This window comes from Cebus imitator, unplaced genomic scaffold (assembly GCF_001604975.1).
Source record: "Cebus imitator isolate Cc_AM_T3 unplaced genomic scaffold, Cebus_imitator-1.0 Scaffold287, whole genome shotgun sequence".
Taxonomy (NCBI): Eukaryota; Metazoa; Chordata; class Mammalia; order Primates; family Cebidae; genus Cebus; species Cebus imitator.
The window spans coordinates 2,204,239-2,215,408 of NW_016107602.1; the positions used below are offsets into that span (position 1 = coordinate 2,204,239).

At 34.0% G+C, this 11,170-nt stretch overlaps 1 protein-coding gene across 3 annotated transcripts in view; it reads right to left on the minus strand.

Moving 5' to 3' along the window:
* Positions 1-11,170, minus strand: part of LOC119467420 (putative EGF-like and EMI domain-containing protein 1) — a 558,651-nt gene that overhangs the window by 169,227 nt on the left and 378,254 nt on the right. For all 3 annotated transcript variants that reach the window (XR_005195958.1, XR_005195959.1, XR_005195957.1), the window contains one exon: positions 70-192. The gene's annotated coding sequence lies outside the window, so the exon portion shown is untranslated. The remainder of the gene's footprint in view (positions 1-69; positions 193-11,170) is intronic.

Sequence of the window (11,170 nt, forward strand, 5' to 3'; positions counted from 1 at the left end):
ACCTCCTCTTTTGCATTACATGGATGTTCTCTCTTTCCTTATCAGTAAGCAGACACTCCTAACTGTTACCTTCACATCCTCTGCCATCTTCCTCTAGCTTCTGGCCAGCTTGACATTTGCAGTAATAACTGCCAACTGTATTACAGCATCAATCTTGACAGCCAGCATTGTCAATGGTACATTCATTTATATCTGCAAGTGAATAAACAGAATTAGCCTCCTATAACTAGACATACAAAAAGAAACTTTGGTGGCTCTCTGATAAAAATGACCCATCACAGAATGACATCATTATTTAACATCAGATTGCAATAAAACATTATTTCATTTTAATTAGAATGAATGCACTCTAATTTTGATATGAAGAAACAGACAAGTCATAATCTTGGTATCTGAAATATTACTTTTGAATAATAAAATAAGGGCTTTTCTAGTTTTATGGATTTGGGACAGTTATGGTACAGACCCAGAAATTTCACATTTGAGTCATCATTTGAGGATGAAATGGAGAACAATGAGAGAAACTGTATATGAGGTCACCTGCTTACCCATTAAGTATGTTGTTATTGGCTTCTCAATAATTATTACTTACCCACCACTTCATGTTTGCCATTGCAGTGGACAGTGTGATAAAGGTAAAGGGTATTTCTATGGTTTCCAAAGTTTAAAGTGTAGCTGGAGTTGAGGACTAAACAGAAATGTAATTTGGTTGGCCCATATACAGCATGTGCCCACAGACCACTTCTAAACCCATGGCCATCACTCATCTTTACAGATAGGGCTCAATTTTATATATTTCTCCAACCCAGTTAACAATTGGCAAGTACACCAATCCATCTTCAAGTTTGATAGTGGCCTGTGAGGTGGCTTGGTTTACGTTTTTATCAAATGAGGTATCTGTTCTGCGTGTTGACTAGCTGACTTGATAGATCCTTGCCTCATGAGATGAGTGTAGCTGGAAGAGAGGATGGAGTGAATAAGGAGGCAGTATGGAGAGGCAGGGAAATTTGGGAGAAAGAGGAAACGGGTGACAGAGACAGGGAAGGGAGAGGAAAAGAGTTTGGTCAGGAACAGCAGAAGTAGAAGCATAAATAAGTAAAGACTCACTGAAGTGTGGACCCATCAGAGCAGAAAACAACTGACACTGAAGAACCAGTCAGGTAATCAGCACAGTGAGCACCAATGAGTCTTGACTGAAAGTAACTGATTTTGTCTGACCCCGTTGCTATGCAGCTTTGACTGTTTTGCTTGTTTTAACTTTTCATTCAAGTATATCTGGCTTCCCTCATTCAGCATTGTTTATGAGATACATCCATTTTCTTACAAATACTTGTAGATAGTACATTCTTATTCCTGTATATTGTTCCCTTCTATGGATATACCACAATATTCATTTCACAGAAGATGAGCATTTAAATATTGTCTTATTTTTGGCTTTTGTGAAGAGTGTGGCTATGAACATTCTCATACATGTCTTCAATGAGCTTGCCAATGCATTTCTGTTGGGTAATTCAGTTGACTCTTAAGCAATGTAGGTTTGAACTGTACAGGTCCACTTTATGTGTGGATTTTTCTAAATACAGTCAGCCCTCTATATCAGCAGGTGCTGCATCTACAACCAAATATGTATTCTAAGTATAGCATTCACAGAATGTGAAACCTGCATATGTGAAGGGCTGGTTTTTCATATACTTGGGTTCCATAGGGCCAGATGCAGGACTTGAGTATCCACAGATTTTGGCATACACACGTGTCCTGAAACCAATATCCCCCTGCAGATACTGAAGAGCAGCTGTACATCTAAGACTGAACTTTCTGGGTCAAAAGGTCTGAGGTAGTGTTTAGTATTTATAGACGAATGGTCTTCTTAGGAGGCTATTCTAATTTACACTCCCACCAGTGGTATATTAGAGTTTAGATGCTACTCATTCTTGTCAACATTTGGGATATGCTGTGTTTTTCAATGATCTATTCTGGAAGTTTAATAATAGCATCAGGTTGTGATTCTAATTTGCATTTTCCCAATGATTAATCAGATTACTCATATTTTCATATTATTGGCCATTTGGATAACATCTTGTTAAAATGTTCTTTCAAATATTTTTTCCATTTGTCCAATTCTTAAAACATTTGTTATTTTACTTGTGGGTCCTCAAATAGGGTTTTAAGAAAAAGTGATGGCAATGATTATCTTTTTCTTGCTTTAAATCTCAGGAGAGCTTTTAACAGTTCAAGGTAGGTATGATGTAGGGTAGATACAGATAGATATAGATTGGTTTGATCAGATTTTAAAAGTTCCTTTCTAATCCTAATTTTATTCAAATTTGATTTGAAAATAGGTGTGAAGTTTTATCTACCATTTTTTTGAATCTGTAAAGATAATTAGATTTTTTTTCTTATTAATTCTATTAACATGATAAATAACAGGATTGAATTTTGCCTCTCTAAAATAAACCTGGTCATGATACACTACTTTTTAAATATATGCCTGAGTTCACTTACCTAATACTTCATTTGGAATTTTTATGACTTTTTTTTCCATTAGAGATATTAGATTTGCATGTACTTTTCTTTTTGGTAAATAGTCTTGCTTGATTTTGACATCCAGGTCATACCAGGTACATTTAAAAAGTTAGAAGTGTTTTCTTATTTTCTATTGCTGAAATAATCTGTGCAAGACTAGTATAATTTCTTACTTAAATGTTTGAAAGAGTCATTTATGGCACTACCTGAGGCCTGGGATTGTGGGCGCGTGTGTGTGTGTGTGTGTGTGTGTGTGTGTATGAAGGCTTTCAATTACAGATTCAATTTCATTAATAGATAAGAATATTCAGATTTTTATTTTAATATGTGACAATAATCATATGTTTCAAGGAATTTGTCCCTTTCATATAAATGTTCAAATGTATTGCTGTTAAGTTGCTCACAATATTCTCATACTAATGTTTTAAACGTCTTCCAATTGTGCTGAGGTCACCTTTCCTATTCCTGAAATTCATGTGTGTCTTCTTTTTTTTTCTTATCAGTTTTGCTAGAAAATTATCAGTTTTATCTATCTATCTATCTATCTTGGCTATCATCTATTTTAGTCTTTTCCAAAAAAAAAAAAAGCCGTGTCTGTATTGATTTTTCAGCATTGCACATTTTCCCATATAATTAATTTGTGCTATGATCTTTATCATTGCCTTTATTCTACTTTCTTGGGTTTCTTTCACTGTTCTGCTTCTAAGTTCTTGAGATAGAAATTTAGATAATTGATTTTTAGTCTTTCTTTTATAAAATATTCCTGGTTATCTGTAACAAATCACCCCAACTCTAAGTGACTTTAAAAGACAACTTATTATTTTCCACGTCTATGGATTCTCAGGTAATAATCAACTGTTTGGTCCTCATTTTGAGTCCCACAGAAGGTAGAAGTAAGGTGACAGCTGTAGGTAGACCTGCATGCAGGCTTTGTCACTCCCATGTTGGGATTTGGACTGAGATGGTTGGAACGTCTGGGTGGCTGGTCAGGTGTCTCCCTAACGCTCATGCAGGTCCCCACATGCTGAGCTTCTGCTTTTCCCCTGCTTTTTGTCCTCAGGGTGGAGACGTTTTACATGGTGGCTTACCTCCCCCAGGAAGACCATGGCAGTAGATTGAAACAAAAGTTGCAAGATTTCTTATGATCTAGCCTTGGAAGCCACATAGCCTAACTTCTTAGATTTTTGTTAGTTAAAGCAGTTACAGGCCAACAGAGATTGCAAAAGGGTGGAGAATTCCTCCTCTCAATCAGGGAATTGTGTCCAAACAAGAAAAAAGGATGCCAGCCTTGTTGGAAAGACCACATCACACTCATATGTTCATTTTCCTAAAAATAAAATTACTAGCTGCACACCACACATTTTAATGTTCCATTTTAATTATCATTCAACTCAAACTATTTTCTAATCTACATAAACATTTCTTCTTTGGGTTATTTTGAAGTATGTTTTGGGATTTCTTTTTTAAACATTTGAGAAATTTTCAATCGTCTTGTTATAAAATGCTAGACTAATTCCACTGTGAACAAAAAATATACTCTGCACTATTTCAATTCTTTACAATTTGTTAAGGCTTGCTTTATATTCCAGCACATGGTCAATTCTGTTGTTTTTTTTTCTTTAAAATCTATGTATACTGGAAAATAATGTATATTCTGCAATGATCAGATTCTGTTTTCTTTCTGTACATATGTGCATGTATGTAATATATAATTTCACATTTTATACATGTATATTTTAAATATGTATATTTAATTCATGCAATTTGTTAATCATGATTTTCATATCTTTATATCTTTAAGAATTTTTCATATTCTTGTTTTATCAGTTACCAAGAGAAGCATAGTGAGATTGCTTTATTTAATTTTACATGTGCCCTTTCCTGACTACAATTTTTGTTTCATATAATTTGAAGCTCTATTATGAGGCACATACAAACTTAGGATCACCACATATTCCTAGTAGATTAACACTTTGTTATTATAAAATGTTCCTCTTTAACTATCTAGCTATGCGTTTTTCGGTACAACAGACTTTTTATGATATGATTACAGTTGTATCAGTTTTCCTTTGGTTAGTTTATTTTCTTTTGGTTAATGACTTTGCATGTCATTTCATTTTCTAAACTTTAGTTTTTCCCTTTTTTGTATTCATTTATCTGAGAAACTCTCTTTATATATCTGTATCTACATTATTTTAATATATTTTAACCATCTTTGACTTTTAACTGTAGTATCATACCATTGACTTTAATGTAACTACTAACATATTTAGATTAAATTTACCATTTTATTGTTTTCTTAAATTCACCATATATTTTGCTACTTTTATGCTCAACTCTTACTTTTCTCAAAATTTATTTTGGTGTTCTATTTGCCCTTTTTATTAGACTGTCGGTCTTATGTTCCTTTATTATTGTTTTAGTGGTAATTCTAGATAGTAAAACATCTATTATTAAAGTCTAATATAAATTAGTACTTTAACCACTTCCCAGATAATGCTAGAACCTTACACTTTAACTCTTTTTAAACTTTTCCTACCTTTTATACTATTGTATGTGTTTTAATTTTGGGTATTTAAACTCCACAAGACATCATAGTTATTATTTTATAGTCAGAAGTAATTTAAGTTTGTTTACATATTTACCTTTTCTGGCACTCATTATTGCTTTCTGCATTTCTGTGCTTCTTTCTGAAATAATGCCCTTTGGCCTGAAAATTGCTCTTTGTATTTCGTTTCATATGGTTCTGCTGGCAGTAATTTTTTTCATAGTCAGGAAATGACAATATGAAAAAAAGTGGTTTTTCACCTTAATTTTTAAATAAAATGTTTATGTTAGAATACTTTTTAGATTTACAGAAAAATCTGAAAGAGTACAGTGTTCACATATACCCCATACATCCCATATTTCACTGTTTTAGACATCTTATATTAGCGTGGTACATTTGTTATAGTTAATAACCCCAATATTGTTAGATTGCATTATCTAGTCCATATTTAATTAAGCTTTTCTTAGCTTTTGCCTAATGTCCTTCTCCTGTCCCAGGATATCATATTTAGTTGTCATGGTCCTGAGGTTCCTCTTGGCTATGACAATTTCTCAGACTTTCCTTTTTTTTGAGACTGAGTCTCACATTGTTGCCCAGGCTGTATTGCAGTGGTGTTATCTCAGCTCACTGCGATCTCCACCTCCTGGGATCAAGCAATTCTCCTGCCTCAGTCTCCCGAGTAGCTGGGACTACACACGCAACTAACTTTTTTGTATTTTTAGTACAGATGGGATTTCACCGTGTTGGCTAGGATGGTCTCAATCTCCTGACCTCGTGATCTGCCCACCTTGGCCTCCCAAAGTGCTGGGATTACTTTGATGACTTTGATGGTTTTGAGAAATACTGGTCAGGCATCCTATAAAATGTATCTCAAGTTGGATTTTTGTAGTGCTTTCCTTATTTTAAATGGGGATTGTGGGTTTTAAGGAGGAAAACTACAGAAGTAAAGTGCCTTTGTTATCTCAGCATGATTTAGCACTGGTGATGTTGACCTTGATCCCTGGCTGATGTAGCATTTGTCAGGTTTCTCCATTCTAGAGTAATAAAGTTCCTCTAGTTTTTTCCTTTTTCCATAGTCTTTGGAGCAAAGTCATTATGCACAGCCCACACATAGAAAGTGGAGAGTTATGCTACACTTCGAGGGCGGAGTATCTACATACATTATTTGGAACTCTTTCTTAGAGATCTGCCTCTTCTCCTGCATTTATAATTATACCTGACATTTTGAATAGTATTTTTAATGGAATAGAATTCTAGAGAATTTTAAAAAGATTATTAGCAGTGTCATTCTATCATCACTTAAACTTTCTTTTAAAAATAATTTGACTGTTTTTCTCTGCCTGCTTTTAAGATTTTCCCTTTGGTTGGTCAACAAATACAATTTAACAGTTGGAAGAATAAGTTCCAGTAATCTAGTGCACAGAAGGGTGACTATAACTTACAATAAATGTGTTGTATATTTGAAACAGCTATATGAGAGAATTTTTAATGTTTCTATAATTAAGAAATGATCACTGTTTAAGGTAACAGGTATGCTAATTACCATGATGTTACCATTACACAATATATACATGTATCAAAACATCACATCGTACCTCATAAATATGTACAATTATGCTGTGTCAAAATTTTATTTTTCTCTTTATTTTTCTTCACGTTTTACTATGATGTACCATGACATGTTTTTCTTTGTAGTTTTCCTCCTTGGGATTCTAGGGAATTTTGATTTTGCAGTTAGATGTCTTTCAGTTCAAAGAAATTGTTCTCACCAGTATCTATTCAAATATTGCTTTTGACTCATTTTTCTTATCCTTCCTTTTTAGTACTTCCATACATGGGCTTATGATACTATTATCCATACATCATTTGCCTCATGCTATTTTCTATTATATTTTATTATTTTTTGTTGTTTGTTTCAGTAGAGATAGTCTACTGACCTTTCAGGTTATCAATTCCAGAACCAGCTGTTTATAATATGCCATGAATTCCATCTATTACATTCTCTATAAAATTATTTCCTTTCTTATTTCAACTATTTGCAGTTGATTCTTTTTATAAATTCTACTTCTCTGGTAAAAATTTCCATCTTGTCATAGCTCTTCTTGTTTTTACAATTCCACTCTCCTCTGCATTGCTTTATGATAAATATAGGAGCTGGACCTGCAAACATTTCTCCCTTGCCAGCTTCTTGTTGAGCCTTCTTAGCAGAGGGCTCTGAATGAAAGCTGCAAGAGGAAGAGACCTCTCATTGTAGTATGAATATACTTTGCTTTTCAGCCTTGTACATTATGGCTGCCAGCCAGCCACTTTCTTGTTAGTGAGTAGTTTCTTCACCAGCAAGCAGCTATTCTGACAGTGGTATATGTAAAACTTAGAGGTGCATTCCTGTCAGCAAGTTTTACCAGTCCTCCAGTAGGCAGCTTCCCAGTGAATTTCAGTGCCACCCTGGTGGACATGTTCTGCCCACCATTCCTGAGCAGCAGCATTTCAGCAAACTTTCCTGCCATCCAGTGAGCCATAGCCATACCCTTTCCAGTGATATTTGACTTTCCACCTGGCCAGGGAATTGAGACGATGCTTCCAAGTTTGTTTCACTCCTGGGTACTCTCCTTCAGTCCTAGACATAGTGGCCAGTTTCTGCATATGCTATTCCTATATTCTTCAAAGTTCTCTGTATCCCTTTTTGTACTTTATCTCCAGTTCTAATTAATACTTCTTCATAGTATTTTTTCTCTGACCAAATCAATCTGTGGTTTCTGTCTCTTATGGATTCTAACTGGTACACCTTTTCTCCAGTATCTTGATCCTTCAGATTTTGGCTTCTGTGTTAGTTCTGAATTTCAGTTTATGTCTCCCCAGCCTGGTGGGGCTGCTGATTGTTCCACATACCTTTTCTTCCCACTAGCAGCCACTATCTTCCCACCTTTTTAGCCTTTTCACCGTGTCACTCATTAATCAATCCCTTGATAAGAAACCTCACCTCACTGACTTTCCTGGCTGCCATAATATTCTCTACTGTCTTCAGATGTGTGGTTTTTTATATTAAATTCAACATTTTTAGTTGTTCTCAGCAAGAGAATTGGTCTGCTACTGCTATCCCATCATAGCCAGAAAGAGAAGACCTATTCACACTATTTCTAGATTCTCCTTACTTTTCATTACAATATTCCAAAGAAAATTCCATTAATTTAGACTTTATGTGCTTATTTTTCCTACACCTAACTCTGTCAACAAGCCAGGCATACATAACTAATAAACGTGTGGTAATTAACAAAGAATATATGGCTTTGTAATTAAGTTCCGTGCTTTGTGCTGCAGAATATCATAGAGAGAAAGATCAATAAAAGTTGATTTCCTAAGGGAAATTGGAATATAAGTTTACATACAAGTTTAGATATATTTTTAAGGTTAGTTTGTTAAAGGGGGCATGTGTTGGAATAAGTCAGGTTTCAGGAATCTCATATTTCCACTCTTACGAATTCATCCAAAAACATATTCCAAAGGAATTCAACTACATTAGATACTTGCCATACACAATACCATGCAGGACACATAATAAACTGACAAGATCATATGAAGTTATTCAAAAAAGTACGGTCATTAAAAGGAAAGTGAAGAACAGAAACACGCACACAAAGCAAAAACATTGGGAACAACTTAAATGTTCACCAATATGGGAATAACCAAGTAAGTTCAATGTATCATGTGAGTGCAGTCATTAAAAGTTATAATTGTTATGACTTATGCAACAATATGAGAAACTGTTATCCTGAAATGGATTACAATTGTTCCTGTGTTTGAGCTGCAACTACAAAAGCCATATATTCTTATGGAGAAAATTTGGAAAGCTTTACAAATGTAAATAATTTGATCTATAACAGTGGTAGAGTTAGGTCATTTAAAGTCTTAATTTTGTTTTTGTATTGCTTGTGTCATCATGATTTTAAAAATAGGTGTGAGATTTCTGATAGGTAATTTTAAAAAAAGAGAATAAAGCAAGAGGTTATATATTTTTCAGTGACTGTTGAAAATGAAATACTTGTTTTTCAGGAGGGACAGACTTTTATGGACATTAAATTCTTATGGGAATATCTTAAATGAGTTTTGAACATAAGGATCATTGGACAAAGTAATGACAAAGTCTCCAAAAGAGATTTTTCAAAAAATGCCAAATTTTTCATCTTTTTTTTCTTATGGAGATATTTACTAAAATGTAAGACCTAATATAACAACATATCATGGCAAAATTACTTTAATTGAAAGCTAGGTTAATACAGCCCATTCAAATTGCTTCTGCCTGGCTTTATCTAAAATAAATACAGAAATTTTAAAACAAAAGTAATGGCAGGTTTTTATAGCCCTGAAGAGGGCTTCAGAAAATAATGTATACTTTTGGGCCAATTACATTCTGGCTATGTCCACCAGTCTTTTCCACAACTATGTCCACCAGTCTTTTCTTATTCTTTCATACTCAGCAATCTCACTCATTTATTTGACTGGATCTGACTTTTACTCTTCTGATCTGAAAGACTGTGCTTCATATCCTTAATGATTCAAAGAGCTGTCTTAGGGAGTGCCTGGACAGAGATAGCATGTAGTATGAGACAGAGGAGCACCCTAGCATATAACCAATTCAGTAAGTGAAAAACTGCTTTAATCTGTTTTACATATTGGCTAGCTCTCAATTTAGAATTTGTTTAAATAAGGTGGTCATTATTATTGCTGAAAATACTTGGAAATTTCTTTCTTGAATTGTCATATCTGGTATGAGAGAGTTGAAAGCAAAGCCTTTTACTCATAAGGAATGTGAACAACTATATCTCTGTGAGATAATATTAGAGAAATTTATCAATAAAGATACATTAAAGTAATGAATATCATGTATAAGTGTCCCTTTCCACATGTCTATTGATCTTAAACCTAAAACTTATGCATGTTATTAACAAATGTCAAATGTCAAATTAAATTTGGTCCTTATCAAATCAAACTGATAAGTTCAGATTGACATTGGTAGATGTTAAGAAATAAAAGACAATTACTGGTTTTGTTGGTCAAAACAGTAAATAAAAATAACATTAAAAAGGACTTAAAATATACTTTTTGCTTAGAAGGAATTTTAGTAAAACATAAAACAGCTACAGATATTTTACAAATATATTTTATATTTTTGGAGCTAGAATAATACCAGGGTTAAAAAGCATAAATGGAAAGGCTGATGAACTTCCCATGTAAACTTCAGAATCTACCATGCAGAGTGACCAAAACTCAAAGTTAAATAAGAAATGAAGAAAACAACATTGACAGACATACAGTGAACAGACATACAGTGAAGAGTAAATATCGTGTGTGTGTGTGTGTGTGTGTGTGTGTGTGTGTGTATAAAGAAAAGGTAAACAAGGGTAAATATCATATATATATATATATATATATATATATATGTACATGTATATAAAGAAAAGGTAAACATTCCCAAATAGAAATTTAATTTTATTTAATAAAATGAAATCAATTGACTAAAATAAGTCAGAAATACAAATGTCCAAAAGATGTCAAATACTGTTGAATCTTACTGGTAGTTAAAAATTAAAACTAAAATAAAATTAATCCCATTAATTCTCTATCAAATTTATAAAGATGAAAATCAGTACTACTGTAAAGGTGGTAATGCTGGGGAAAAAGGATATACCATATTTTGCTAACAGGAGCACAAACTAGGAAACAGTTTCTGAAATTCAAGTGGTTACAAATATCAGAATATGCATATACTTTTCTCTGCAAAAATTCTTTCGAGAATATATCTTAAGGATGTAATCACAATGTGAATAATGATTTATGTATTTTTAATACCAGAGGAGGAGGCCGGGCACGGTGGTTCACACCTGTAATCCCAGCAGTTTGGGTGGCTGAGGTGGGAGGATCCTGAGGTCAGGAGATTGAGACCATAATGGCCAAGATGGTGAAACCCCGTCTCTACTAAAATACAAAAAAATTAGCTGGGCCTGGTGGCACGTGCCTATAGTCCCAGCTACTCCGGAGGCTGAGGCAGGGGAATCACCTGAACCTGGGCAGGGGAGGTTGCAGTGAGCCAAGATTGCACCA